This window comes from Haematobia irritans, chromosome 5, assembly GCF_050003625.1.
Source record: "Haematobia irritans isolate KBUSLIRL chromosome 5, ASM5000362v1, whole genome shotgun sequence".
In the NCBI taxonomy this organism is placed as follows: domain Eukaryota; kingdom Metazoa; phylum Arthropoda; class Insecta; order Diptera; family Muscidae; genus Haematobia; species Haematobia irritans.
In genome coordinates this window covers 75,232,482-75,244,971 of record NC_134401.1, presented here as the reverse complement: position 1 = coordinate 75,244,971, position 12,490 = coordinate 75,232,482, and the positions used below count along the sequence as shown (strand labels likewise).

At 34.4% G+C, this 12,490-nt stretch overlaps 1 pseudogene; it reads right to left on the bottom strand.

Annotated features, from left to right (window-relative positions):
• Window positions 1–11,318: 11,318 nt before the first annotated feature.
• LOC142240610 (cytochrome b5-like) lies at window positions 11,319–12,126 on the bottom strand (annotated as a pseudogene).
• Window positions 12,127–12,490: the final 364 nt, after the last annotated feature.

Here is a 12,490-nt window from a genome sequence, read left to right as displayed (position 1 = left end):
TAACTTTCTCTGGCATCTGTTCATAGAATAACGCTCTTAAAACTGATTCACTAACCTGACCAGTTGCCGCATTGCGCATCATTTGTAAGTAATGGCTGGGTTTTTGATCACCAATGGCATGTCCCAATAAAAGACGCCTGAGTTTCTTTTCATCGGATTCTGTGAATGCGGAAATAAGTTTCTTTTTTAAAGCCTCGTACTTACATCCCTCGAATGTTGTAGCCAGGTCTAAATTACAAATGGTGGTCGTATTTAGTTTCACTTTTTGTAATTCGATTGACTTTGAATACCGCTTCAACTTGAATGAACCAGAGTTTAGGGGTTTGCTTCCAAAATGGTGGAATTTTTACGCTGGTTGCGGAGGCAATCTGAGGCTGTGCCTGTTGGAAAGCTAAAGAGTTTTGAAGGTCTGAGCCTTCTCTTCCAGTATTTTCTTCAGTCATAGTGTTCTTATGTCGGGGTCACCAATGTAGGTGGTTCAAATAATGCACGCTATTTATCAAAATTTAAAATTATTTATTTTTAGAAATTGATAGCAATAATTTGAAAAAGTAAAAATTGAAGTGAAAAAATAATTTGACAAAAAACACAAAACAAATTAGATTTAAAAAATCAAATTTAAAAACGAGTGTCGCCACAAGTGAACTTTCATGAAAAATGAAAGCGAAGTTTAGAAGAAGATTTTCCTAGAATGAAAGATGAAATTTAAAGCTGCCATGATTTGTACATGCGAAGTTTAGAAGAACATATTTGCACATATTTGAAATACTCTACAATAAGTACACAAAAATATTCGCCTGAATCCAAAAACGACGAATATTATGTGAAAAATAAAAACAATTATAAAAAGTGGGTACACGCGAAGTTTGGAAGAAGTTTTGTGGTACAACAATGATGACTTTGCGTACAAAATTACAAAAAATGGGTACAAGCGAAGTTTGGAAGAACTTCGGTAATTGTCTTGTCTTCTCATAATGGTAAACAAAATGTTTTAAAGTGGCTACAGGCGAAGTTTGGAAGAATTTTCGTCATAGTTTATTTTTTTAATCACGGAAAACAGAAATTCATATCTTCATTTCAGTGCCGGTAGCAAAGGTGAGTAGAAGTGTTTTTTTGTTCTCTCGAAAAAGGGAGAACAGTTCTCGCTTCCCTATTGGAAAATTAATGAACTATCTAAGGAGTTATTAGAATTTAAACCTTGCATACCAGCCGAGTTCAGTCGAAAACCACGACATTTGAAAGAACTTGAGAGATTCAAAGCAACAGAGTTTAGACAACTACTTTTATATACAGGTCCATTTTTGTTCTAAATCGTTTTGATAATGAATTGAAAAAAAAACAAGGATCTAGTTGGAGATTTGGTAAGTTTCTACCTTGCATTGTTTTTTATCATATTTTATTATATTGTTATTTTTATAAATATTTTATTGTATTGTTATTTTTATAAATATTTTTTAGAAACGTCTCCTATTTAGAATAGGAGGATCCGACATGTCTTGTTTTGTGCGTCAGGCCATAAAAAGAGTGCTAATAGACGACTTAGCGATGCAGTTCACCTGGAGAGGTACCAAGGAAAAAGGGTGCATCCAAAATTTTTTCTTCATTTCTATAATTAGAGGTAAGTTTGGTTTTCAGTGTATTTTATTTTTAAATTCTATTTTTTTTATAAACAGAAATAGTACACCAAAAATTCAACCTCTCGGAGGATGTAAAAATCAACCATGTGGTTCAGCAGCATTTTGCACATGCAAAAGATCGTGTGGAAAAATGGCAGAAACACATTTAAAGATACACATTATTTTTTAATTTTATTTATTTATTATTTTTTAAATTTAATTTTTAAGTTCGTTTACCTAATGAATTTTTATAGTAGTCTTTATCATACGACAGAAAAAAATTTAAGATACACATTATTTTTTAATTTTCAATATTTTTTAAATTTAATTTTTAAGATTGTTTACTTAATGAATTTCTCATACTAGTCTTTATTATACTAGTTTAATATAAAATAATTTAATGTATTAAACTGTATACATGTAATTTTATATTTACTTAATTATTTAAATAAAATATTTATGTATTGAATATCAAACAAAAAACAAAACAAACAAAATCTTATTTAAACCAAAGATTATAGATTTGAGGAAGATAGGAAATTGGCTTGCGGCATACCAAATGTTACATTTACCATGTTAGTTCAATACATGTTTGTAATCTTTTAGTTGTTTGTCGTTTTTATTTTTTAAATGAAAAATTTAATTTTCTTAATGAAACAATGTTAATTTTAGGCAACAAGAAAAAATTACATTTTTTTATTTCGTGCACTTAATTTCTTTTTATTTGCATTTTAATGCTATGTCAAAACTAATAGAGCTAATTTCCTATCTTCCTACAATTTATAATCTTTGGTCGTATACGCGTTTGGTTCGAGTATTAAACTAATGTGGTAAATGGTTTGATGTGCTCAGTAGCCATTCTCCCATCTTCCTCTTCTATAATCTTTGATTTAAACTTCAGGCATGCGAATCTTTTGAACTTCTTTTGATAGGTTTTAATTGGGTATTTGAAGAATGGAATTCGAATTACAGACGAATGTTCAGGCAGATTTGTGGAAGAACCTTCATATACTTCTTTCAAACTTCCAGCAAGCGAATTAATTTAGCTTATTAAAAAAGATTCGCTTCCCGCTGTAAGGAATAATATAAGAAGAATGCAAGATGAACGTTGATAGGAACGATTGTACGCTTGGGCAGAATTACCGGAGAATCTTTTATGAAAGTCCATACAGTTATTATTATTTTGGAAGATTTGCGATTCGGACACAAGTACTGGCGACGGGGGATTCGAATTCGAATGTCAGATGAACGTTCGCCGCGAACAAAACGTTGCTTGTGGCGAATTGAGGAAGATTCTTCAGTGAGAGAAAATGTTTGCAGGGGTTGTTTTTATTTTTGTTCTTTCAGTGGTTTGTGTGTGTGTGTGTTTATTATGCGCGAATGGTTTATTTATCTGGATAAGGTGTTGTTTTCAATGAAGGCACATGTGTTTTTGTTGTTGTAGAAATGTTTTGGTTTTGTTTGGCATGCTTCAGTTGTATAGTTGGCGTGTGCTGTTGCATCTTTCCCTGCAAACATTTTCTCTCACTGAAGAATCTTCCTCAATTCGCCACGAGCAGCGTTTTGTTCGCGGCGAACGTTCATCTTATATTCGAATTCGAATCCCCCGTCGCCAGTACTTGTGTCCGAATCGCAAATCTTCCAAAATAATAATAGGGCTGTTTTCTTTTTGCACTGGATAGAACTTTTGTATGGCAATCGTTGCACTGGTGTTCTATCCAGTGCAACTATCAGTGCAAGTCGCACCAGAGTCACCATTATATGCGAATTTTGTAGTTGTCAAAATATGAATTGGCAACTAACTAAAATACTGGGGAGGAACACATCTCAAGTGAATGTCACATACTGAAAAGAAGAAGAAACAAAAGCATGTAAATAAACAAAACAGAAGTATTTGTTTAAATTTTGTTTCACTGCAACAAAAACAGGAATATGTATCGAATTATGTAGAAATATCTAGTGGCCCAACTTTAAATGTAGCGTCTCTAACAACTTCCAATAAAGGAACTCTCACGGAAGTGACGATTTCATTTGGACATTTCGTCAAAGGCCTTCTCTGTATTTCGTGAGACTCACAATAATTATGGAGTTCGAAAAAATTTAACCGCGACTTAAATTTTTACAAAAACACCTTAAATGTCATGACAATCAGTGAAATGTGTTTTATTTTCCTACAAATCAAAGTTTAAATTGCATGGCTCGGGTGGTGGAAGTTTAGTACGAAGGTCCAAAGAAAAGTCTTAATCCAAGAAATAAAAACAGTTCCTTCAATAATGGTGGGGGTAATATTATGGTCTGGGGGTCGTTTTTTGGACATGTTATGGCTCCGATCTATAGAGTATAGAGGGCACTATGCTTTTGGAAATCTTCAAAAACAGTTTGTCCCATGTAATATTACCATAACAATCACGGGAAATACCGTCTACATGGATTATTCAGTGCGATCATGATCTCCAGCTCTCGTATAGTGTGCTAAAACAACTTATTTCTAATGAAAAAGTGTGTGTACTTGTACTCTATGTTTCGAATTCAGGCCAATGTCGTTCCTATGTTTAATAAAAAAATAATGTATTATACCCTTCATTGTGGACCAAATTCATTGATACCATCTCAAGTTTGTTGCGAGCTATATAAAGGTTGATATTCCCATATGCATGAATTTGAATCTGCACCGATTTAGACAAAATTGTATACACTTCAACAAAATCTATGTACTTAATATTTGAATCTAACTTTATGGGACGAAACATAATTTTAGTCAAAAAAAAAAAAATAATAATAATAATAATAAGAAAATCTGAAGTCTGGCGGGGCAGACTATAATATACACAACTTTGTATTTAGATCCACATTTTGATAAAATCTCAATCCTTCAATTTTGTTGAGTGCTTTGTATAAAGGTTTATGTTGCTATTTACCTCACTCGATTTGGACAATGTATATTGTAATACTTCTATAAAGAGTGCGACGCAGGGTATACATTTTTAGGCAATTTCGCAAAATTGAATTTATAATCGGTCGAAAGATTTATATTAGAGGTTTTTTAAGAATCAGTGACCATCAGCACGAAATAACATTATATGAAAATTTACTATAGAAATACATTTTCAATAAATATGCTAAATTCTGAGAAAATTTTCTATAGAAATAAAATTTTGACAAATTTTTCTATAGAAAAACAAGTAAGGAAAGTCTATAGTCGGACAGGGCCGACTATATTATACCCTGCACCACTTTGTGATCTACATTTTTGACACCATCTGAATTCCTTCAAATTTTTTGAGTGGTATATATAAAGATTTATGTTCCCATATACATGCATTTAAATCTGAACCGACAATATATTTAAGACCAAAATTCTATTGACTTAAAATTTATGTCGGCTAATGCCCTGGGGTGGAACACAATGTTAGTAAAAAACAAGTAAGTAAAGTCTAAAGTCGGGCTGGGCCGACTATATTATACCCTTCACCACTATGTATACCAACATTTGTGTTACCACCTTAACTACTTCAAATTTGCTGGGAGCTATGCAAAGGTTTGCATTTCCAGATACAAATACTTATAATGAAGAGAATATTTGTACAAAAACACTAGAATTAAAATCGGCTATCACCATGGGATGAAACACAATGTTAGTAAAAAATATGGGAAATATGAAGCGAGAGAAATTTTAATGCAAGTGTACAAAAGGACATTTATGATTTATCAGGCGATACATATGTATACCAAATATAGGAAAATTTTAGTAATATTTGCAATTTTTGCTACTCACCAGTGGCGATTTTAAAAGGATATTGGTAGATCTCGCCAAGATATGTGGTCAAGTGTGGGTTGTAACATATTATTTGGTCAAGTCGAGCGACTTGGAGCCTTATTTAAAAATCAACTGTTCTGTGGAAATTCTGGCACTACAGGATATGACTAAGATATGAGGAAATCATCACAGAGTTTTGTCTAAAGTGTGGGAATTTTGGTCATATTTGTAATAACTGGAAACACGAATATATGGGGGTTTTATCTAAATCTGAACCAAATCAGATCAAACTTTACACACTTAAATATCTAAAATATTAAAGATTTTAACCAAATTTAACACACATAACGACACCTAAATCTGAATCGATTTCAATCAAATTTACCAAGCATTGCTAGAATGTTAATTCTACTCTCTGTGCAAAACTTCACGAAAATCGGTAGTAAACTTTAGCCTCTGTTGTCATATGAGTCTAAATCGGACGAAAGATATATATGGGTGCTATATCTAAATTTGAACCGATTTCAATCAAATTTTGCACTCGTGACTATATGGCCAAGCGTTATGTTTGAGCAAAATTTCAACCAAATCAGGGTAAAACTCAGGCTGAATCCATATAAGTGCATATCGTACGAAAGATATATATGGAAGCTATATCTAAATCTGAACCGATTTCAATAAAATTTGGCACATTTGACTATACTACCAATTGTACTCCTAGTGCAAAATTTCTACCAAATTTGGGTTAAAATCTGGCTTCTAGGGCCGTATAAGTGGACGAAAGATATATATGGGAGCTATATCTAAATCTGAACCGATTTCTTCCAAAATCAATAGGGTTCTATTCTGACCCAAAACACATACTTGTGCCAAATTCGAAGTCGATTGGGCTTAAATTGCGACCTAGACTTTGATTACAAAAATGTGTTCACGGACAGACGGACATGGCTATATCGACTCAGGAGCCCACCCTAAGCATTTTTGCCAAAGACACCATGTGTCTATCTCGTCTCCTTCTGGGTGTTGCAAACATATGCACTAACTTATAATACCCTGTTCAACAGTGTGGCGTAGGGTATAAAAATTTTATAAATTGTTGTTCATTAGGCCGTGAAGTACAAAAATATAAAAGCAGACATCTACTGCTGTTTTTAGCAGACTTTTATATACTCATATACTCGTATACTCATAGATACTGGAAGTCGAGTCTGAATTTGGAAAATAAAGTTGTTAACTCGTTTTAAAGGATTTTTGGCTCGGATTTAAAAAAAAAGGAAAAAAAGGAAAGGGAAAAAGTAAATTTTTAAAGTAAAGACAAAATCTTTGTAACAGGACCTGCCTTTTTTTGAGTGTATACTGCTTAATTTTCATAAATAAGGAAATTCGGTTCATCTCCCAAACCTATACCAATGATACCCTTGCTTATGTTTACTAATTCGCATGGGGTGGTTTAGGGTATGATATAGTCGGCCCCGCCCAATACCGATATGGACCAATTTTTGTATGGTTGTTAGAAACCACATACTAACACCACGTACCAAATTTCAACCGGATCGGATGAATTTTGCCCCTCCAAGAGTCTCCGAAGGTCAAATCTGGGTATCGGTTTATATGGGGGCTATACGTGAAGTAATGCGATATGGCCCTTTTCCAATAAGATACGACCTATATCAATAACAACTTCTTGTGCCAAGTTTCAAGTCGATAGCTTGTTTCGAACGGAAGTTGGCGTGATTTCAACAGACGGACCGACCATCATCGGGTCGTATTTTTTCCAAAATGAGGCCGGTCAGGCAGTTACTGTGAATGGTGTTCGCTATCGTAAGATGATAACGAACTTTGTATGGCCCGAATTTGCCCCACAGCTAACGAAACAATGGCTCTTTTGCGCAACAAATTTAATGTCCGTGTTATCTCACGTAATGGCAATGTCAATTGACCGCCAAGATCATGTGATTTGACACCGTTGGACTTTTTTCTTTGTGGTTATTTGAGAGAAAAGATGTACGTCGATAAGCCAGCAACAATTCAATAGCTAAAGGACGAGATAATTCGGCACATTAACGGCATAGAACCTCAATTATGCCCCAGCGTCATCGAAAATTTGGACCATCGGATGGAGGTGTGCCACCGAGGTCGCGGCGTCTATTTGGCCTATAGTTTGTTCCATACATAATTGAGTAATACGAATATACCATAATAAAATAAAATTACAATAATGTCCTAAATAGTTTGTGTTTTATTCAAAATCAACATCGGCCCTTGAAAATTTAACCACCCTATTCTTTATGGGGTCCTAGAGCAATTTTTCGATCTGTTACAAACGGAATGACAAACTTAAAAAACCACCATCTTATGGTGGAGGGTATAAAAATAGCATTTGGAATAGTATATAATAATAAAATTGCCTTCTTCATCATTATTTAGAAAATATTCACCAAGACAGTATGATTTTGGTTTGGATTTTGCGGTAAAATTTAAAATTTTCATGAATTTTTTAGATATTTACGCTTCATTTGTGTATAATTTTTCTATTCTTTAGTTAACCCTCTAATGCCCAATCCCGCCTTTAGGCGGGCTTCAATAAATAAGGAAGCTTTTAGTAAAACACACCTTAACACAATAAAAATGGGTAAAATAAAAAGAAAACAGTTGGAACTGTTCAAGAGGCTTTGCAGCATATACGGAATTTTACCTATAAAATTTTCTTGTTTAGTTTTCTTGCTTTTGTGTCGTTAACATTAAATATTTATTCAGATGGCCAAAAAATTGGGGCATTAGAGGGTTAATTATACAAACATAATCCAAAAATGAATAAAGTTAAGTTAATTTGCTGAAGAAATAATAATTCCGATAACTAAAATAAACCTAATTTTTTTAATGGTTATATTTTCTTAATACATTTTAAAATAATAAAAACTTTTGTCTTACACTTTTCGACATTTTTTATTTTCACGGCGAAAGCTTAGGGAAACCTTGAAAATAAAAAATGTAAAAACAAGTGTAATGAAACTTAGTTTTTATTGATGGAACCATGAACGCCTAAATGTTTTTTAACATATTGAAAAATTTTGAAAGAAAATCTTCACTCCAGCGCCTCTAAAATGGGATTTCGTGATAAAGACTCCTTGCTCCAACAAGCAAACACCTCAAACACACGGCCTGGGATGTGAAAATATGGCTCCTTCACAACACTAAATATCTCAAAGCGCAACCACAAAGCCCAGGTAGCAACCCCATTGAAAACTAGGATCTTATTTGGAACCGTGGATCGGACAAAACCAAATTTCATCTTGGACAGCCCTTAAAAAAAGTGTTACAAGAAGAATGGGGCAAAATCTCTCAAGAAACGTGTCGATGCCAAGACGACTGGAAGCCATTTGCGCTAACAAAGGGTACTATTCCAAATACTAAGTGGACCAAAATAATGTCTCATACAATGTGATTACTGATACGACGAATACTTTTGTGAGCTTTTTTTTTGTAGTTTTTTTGATTTAATGATTAAAAATAATACAATAAAATTAATTTCACGATTTTTGTTTACGTTTTGCTGTTATGTATATCCATGGAAACATTTTAATAAAACTTTTTCATATAAATGTTAAGCGGTTTGCGATTTCAAGATATAAACAAGTATATACGGCCGTAAGTTCGGCCAGGCCGAAGCTTATGTACCCTCCATCATGGATTGCGTAGAAACTTCTTCTAAACACTGCCATCCAAAATCGAATTACTTAAGTTGCGGTAACGCTTGCCGATGACAAGGTATCTTAAAACCTCCTAACACCATCTTCTAAATTGTATGTAAGTCCATACGTGGTATATATTAAATCAAAAAAGATCGATCCAATACGTATATAATTCAGTTTAACAAAGTAGACATAACATTTTGACAAAATTTTCTACAGAAATAAAATTTTAACAAAATTTTCTATAGAAATAAAATTTTCACAAAATTTTCTATAGAAATAAAAATTTTGACAAAATTTTCTATAGAAATAAACTTTTGACAAAATATTATATAGAAATAAAATCTTGGTAGATTATTTTTGGCTCGAGTGGCAACCATGATTATGAACCGAATAAAATTTGAACAAAATTTTCTATAGAAATAAAATTTTGAAAATCTTTCTCAAAATTTTGACAAAATTTTCTATAGAAATAAAATTTTGACAAAATTTTCTATATAAATAAAATTTTGGTAGATTATTTTTGGCTCTAGTGGCAACCATGATTATGAACCGATATGGACCAATTTGTGTGTGATTGGACCAATTTTGGTATGGTTGTTAGCGACCATATACTATCACCACGTTCCTAATTTGAACCGGATCGGATGAATTTTGCTCCTCCAAGAGGCTCCGGAGGTCAAATCTGGAGAACGTTTTATATGGGGGCTATATATAATTATGGACCAATATGGACCAATACTGGCACGGTTGTTAAAGATCATATACTAACACCATGTTCTAAATTACAACCGGATTGGATGAAATTTGCTTCTATTGGAGACTTCGCAAGCCAAATCTGGGGATCGGCTTATATGGGGGCTGTATATAATTATGAACCGATGTGGACCAATTTTTGCATGGTTGTTAGAGACCATATAACAATATCATGTACCAAATTTCAGGCGGATCGGATGAAATTTGCTTCTCTTTGAGGCTCCGCAACCCAAATCTGGGGATCGGTTTATATGGGCGCTATATATAATTATGGACCGATGTAGACCAATTTTTTCACGGTTGTTAGAGACCATATACCAATACCATGTACCAAATTTCAGACGGATCGGATGCAATTTGCTTCTCTTTGAGGCTTCGCAAGCCAAATCTGGAGATCGGTTTATATGGGGTCTATATATAATTATGGACCGATGTGGACCAATTTTTGCATGGTTGTTAGAGACCATATACCAACATCATGTACCAAATTTCAGCCGGACCGGATGAAATTTGCTTCTCTTTGTGGCTCCGCAAGCAAAATATGGGGATCGGTTTATATGGGGGCTATATATAATTATGGACCGATGTGGACCAATTTTTGAATGATTGTTAGAGATCATATACCAACACCATGTACCAAATTTCAGCCGGATCGGATGAAATATTCTTCTCTTAGAGGCTCCACAAGCCAAATCTGGGGATCGGTTTATATGGGGGCTATATATAATTAAGGACCGATATGGACCAATTTTTTCATGGTTGTTAGAGACCATATACCAACATCATGTACCAAATTTCAGCCGGATCGGATGAAATTTGCTTCTCTTTGAGGCTCCGCAAGCCAAATCTGGGGATCGGTTTATATGGGGGCTATATATAATTATGGACCGATGTGGACCAATTTTTGCATGGTTGTTAGAGACCATATACCAACACCATGTACCAAATTTCAGCCGGATCGGATGAAATATGCTTCTCTTAGAGGCTCCACAAGCCAAATCTGGGGATCGGTTTATATGGGGGCTATATATAATTATGGACCGATGTGGACCAATTTTTGCACGATTGTTATAGACCATATACCAACACCATATACCAAATTTCAGCTGGATCGGATGAAATATGGTTCTGTTAGAGGCTCCACAAGCCAAATCTGAGGGTCCCTTTATATGGGGGCTATACGTAAAAGTGGACCGATATGGCCCATTTTCAATACCATCCGACCTACATCGATAACAACCACTTGTGCCAAGTTTCAAGTCGATAGCTTGTTTCGTTCGGAAGTTAGCGTGATTTCAACAGACGGACGGACGGACGGACGGACGGACGGACGGACGGACGGACGGACGGACGGACATGCTTAGATCGACTCAGAATTTCACCACGACCCAGAATATATATACTTTATGGGGTCTTAGAGCAATATTTCGATGTGTTACAAACGGAATGACAAAGTTAATATACCCCCATCCTATGATGGAGGGTATAAAAAGAATATTTTTGTGAGTCACTGTATATGTTTTGTTTTTGTTTTTTGTATGACTTGTTTTATGGTCTAAAACAGCAAGAAATCCCTTTCTCAACTAAATATACAAATAAACTTGCGATATTTGTTTGTGGTTGGTGGTGGTGATGTTTTTCTCTGCCTACAATTATTGGTATTTCGTTCCAAAGAAAAACTTATAAACCAAGGTGGCTATTAAACCCAAGACAAAAGGCATCAGCCATGACTTCATTACGATTCCTCGTTCTTTTGCTGAGTATTCCATGTGGGTTCGGATTTTTCTGGAACATTTGTACGCTCTTCAGCAACTAGTTAACCGATTTTGTATTGTTGCATCATTTCACGGGCATATGAACTGTGACCAACTTCTTCGAAATTTTCTGTAGCATCTTTACCAGCTTGTTCGATCAAGACTTCTTCACCACCAGGATGCTCATTGAGAAAAGGGGTCACGTCATACACGTTGTTGTGGATTATGAACCAATTCTTTTCTTTTGTAATATTTTTGGCAACTTCGGCGTGGGTAAATTATTTTACATTTTGCGATGACATGGTGTTTAATTAAATAATTTGTGGTATTAAGTTGAATTATATTTCCTGTATATTCTCTCCCTCTTGTGATGGCTGGCCGAAGTCTGTAATTCTACGTTAACTAGGCTTTTGTGATTTTGATGCAATTGGCATATCCATTTCTATACCACACATGCTTGTGGTATTAGCCACTTGTAAATCCACCACTTGAGCAAATTCCCATATTTCCACGCGTTTGGTTGATAAACATGACGCACTGAATCTGTTTCCACGCACACCCTCAAAAAAAATCGCTTCTTTAACATATGTTCCAAACATATTTTGCAGGAAGCACATATATTATTGCATACTGCCGAAACATTAATATGTTTGTTTTATGTGAACATATTATATGTTTGGAAGCATTTTGAGCCAAAAATATTATATGCTTGGAAGAATTTTTCCCAAACACGATTGTGCTCATTCCCTAACATACTCGTAATTTTCACTTCCACGAAATTTTTTAGTTATTGGCACCTTTCTCTGTAATACAAATAATGTTGAAGAAATTATTCACTTTTATAAATTTTTTAAATTTTACCTTTCGCCTGCACGGAGAATCGAACCGAGGACCATACAGTTTGTAAGCCAACAC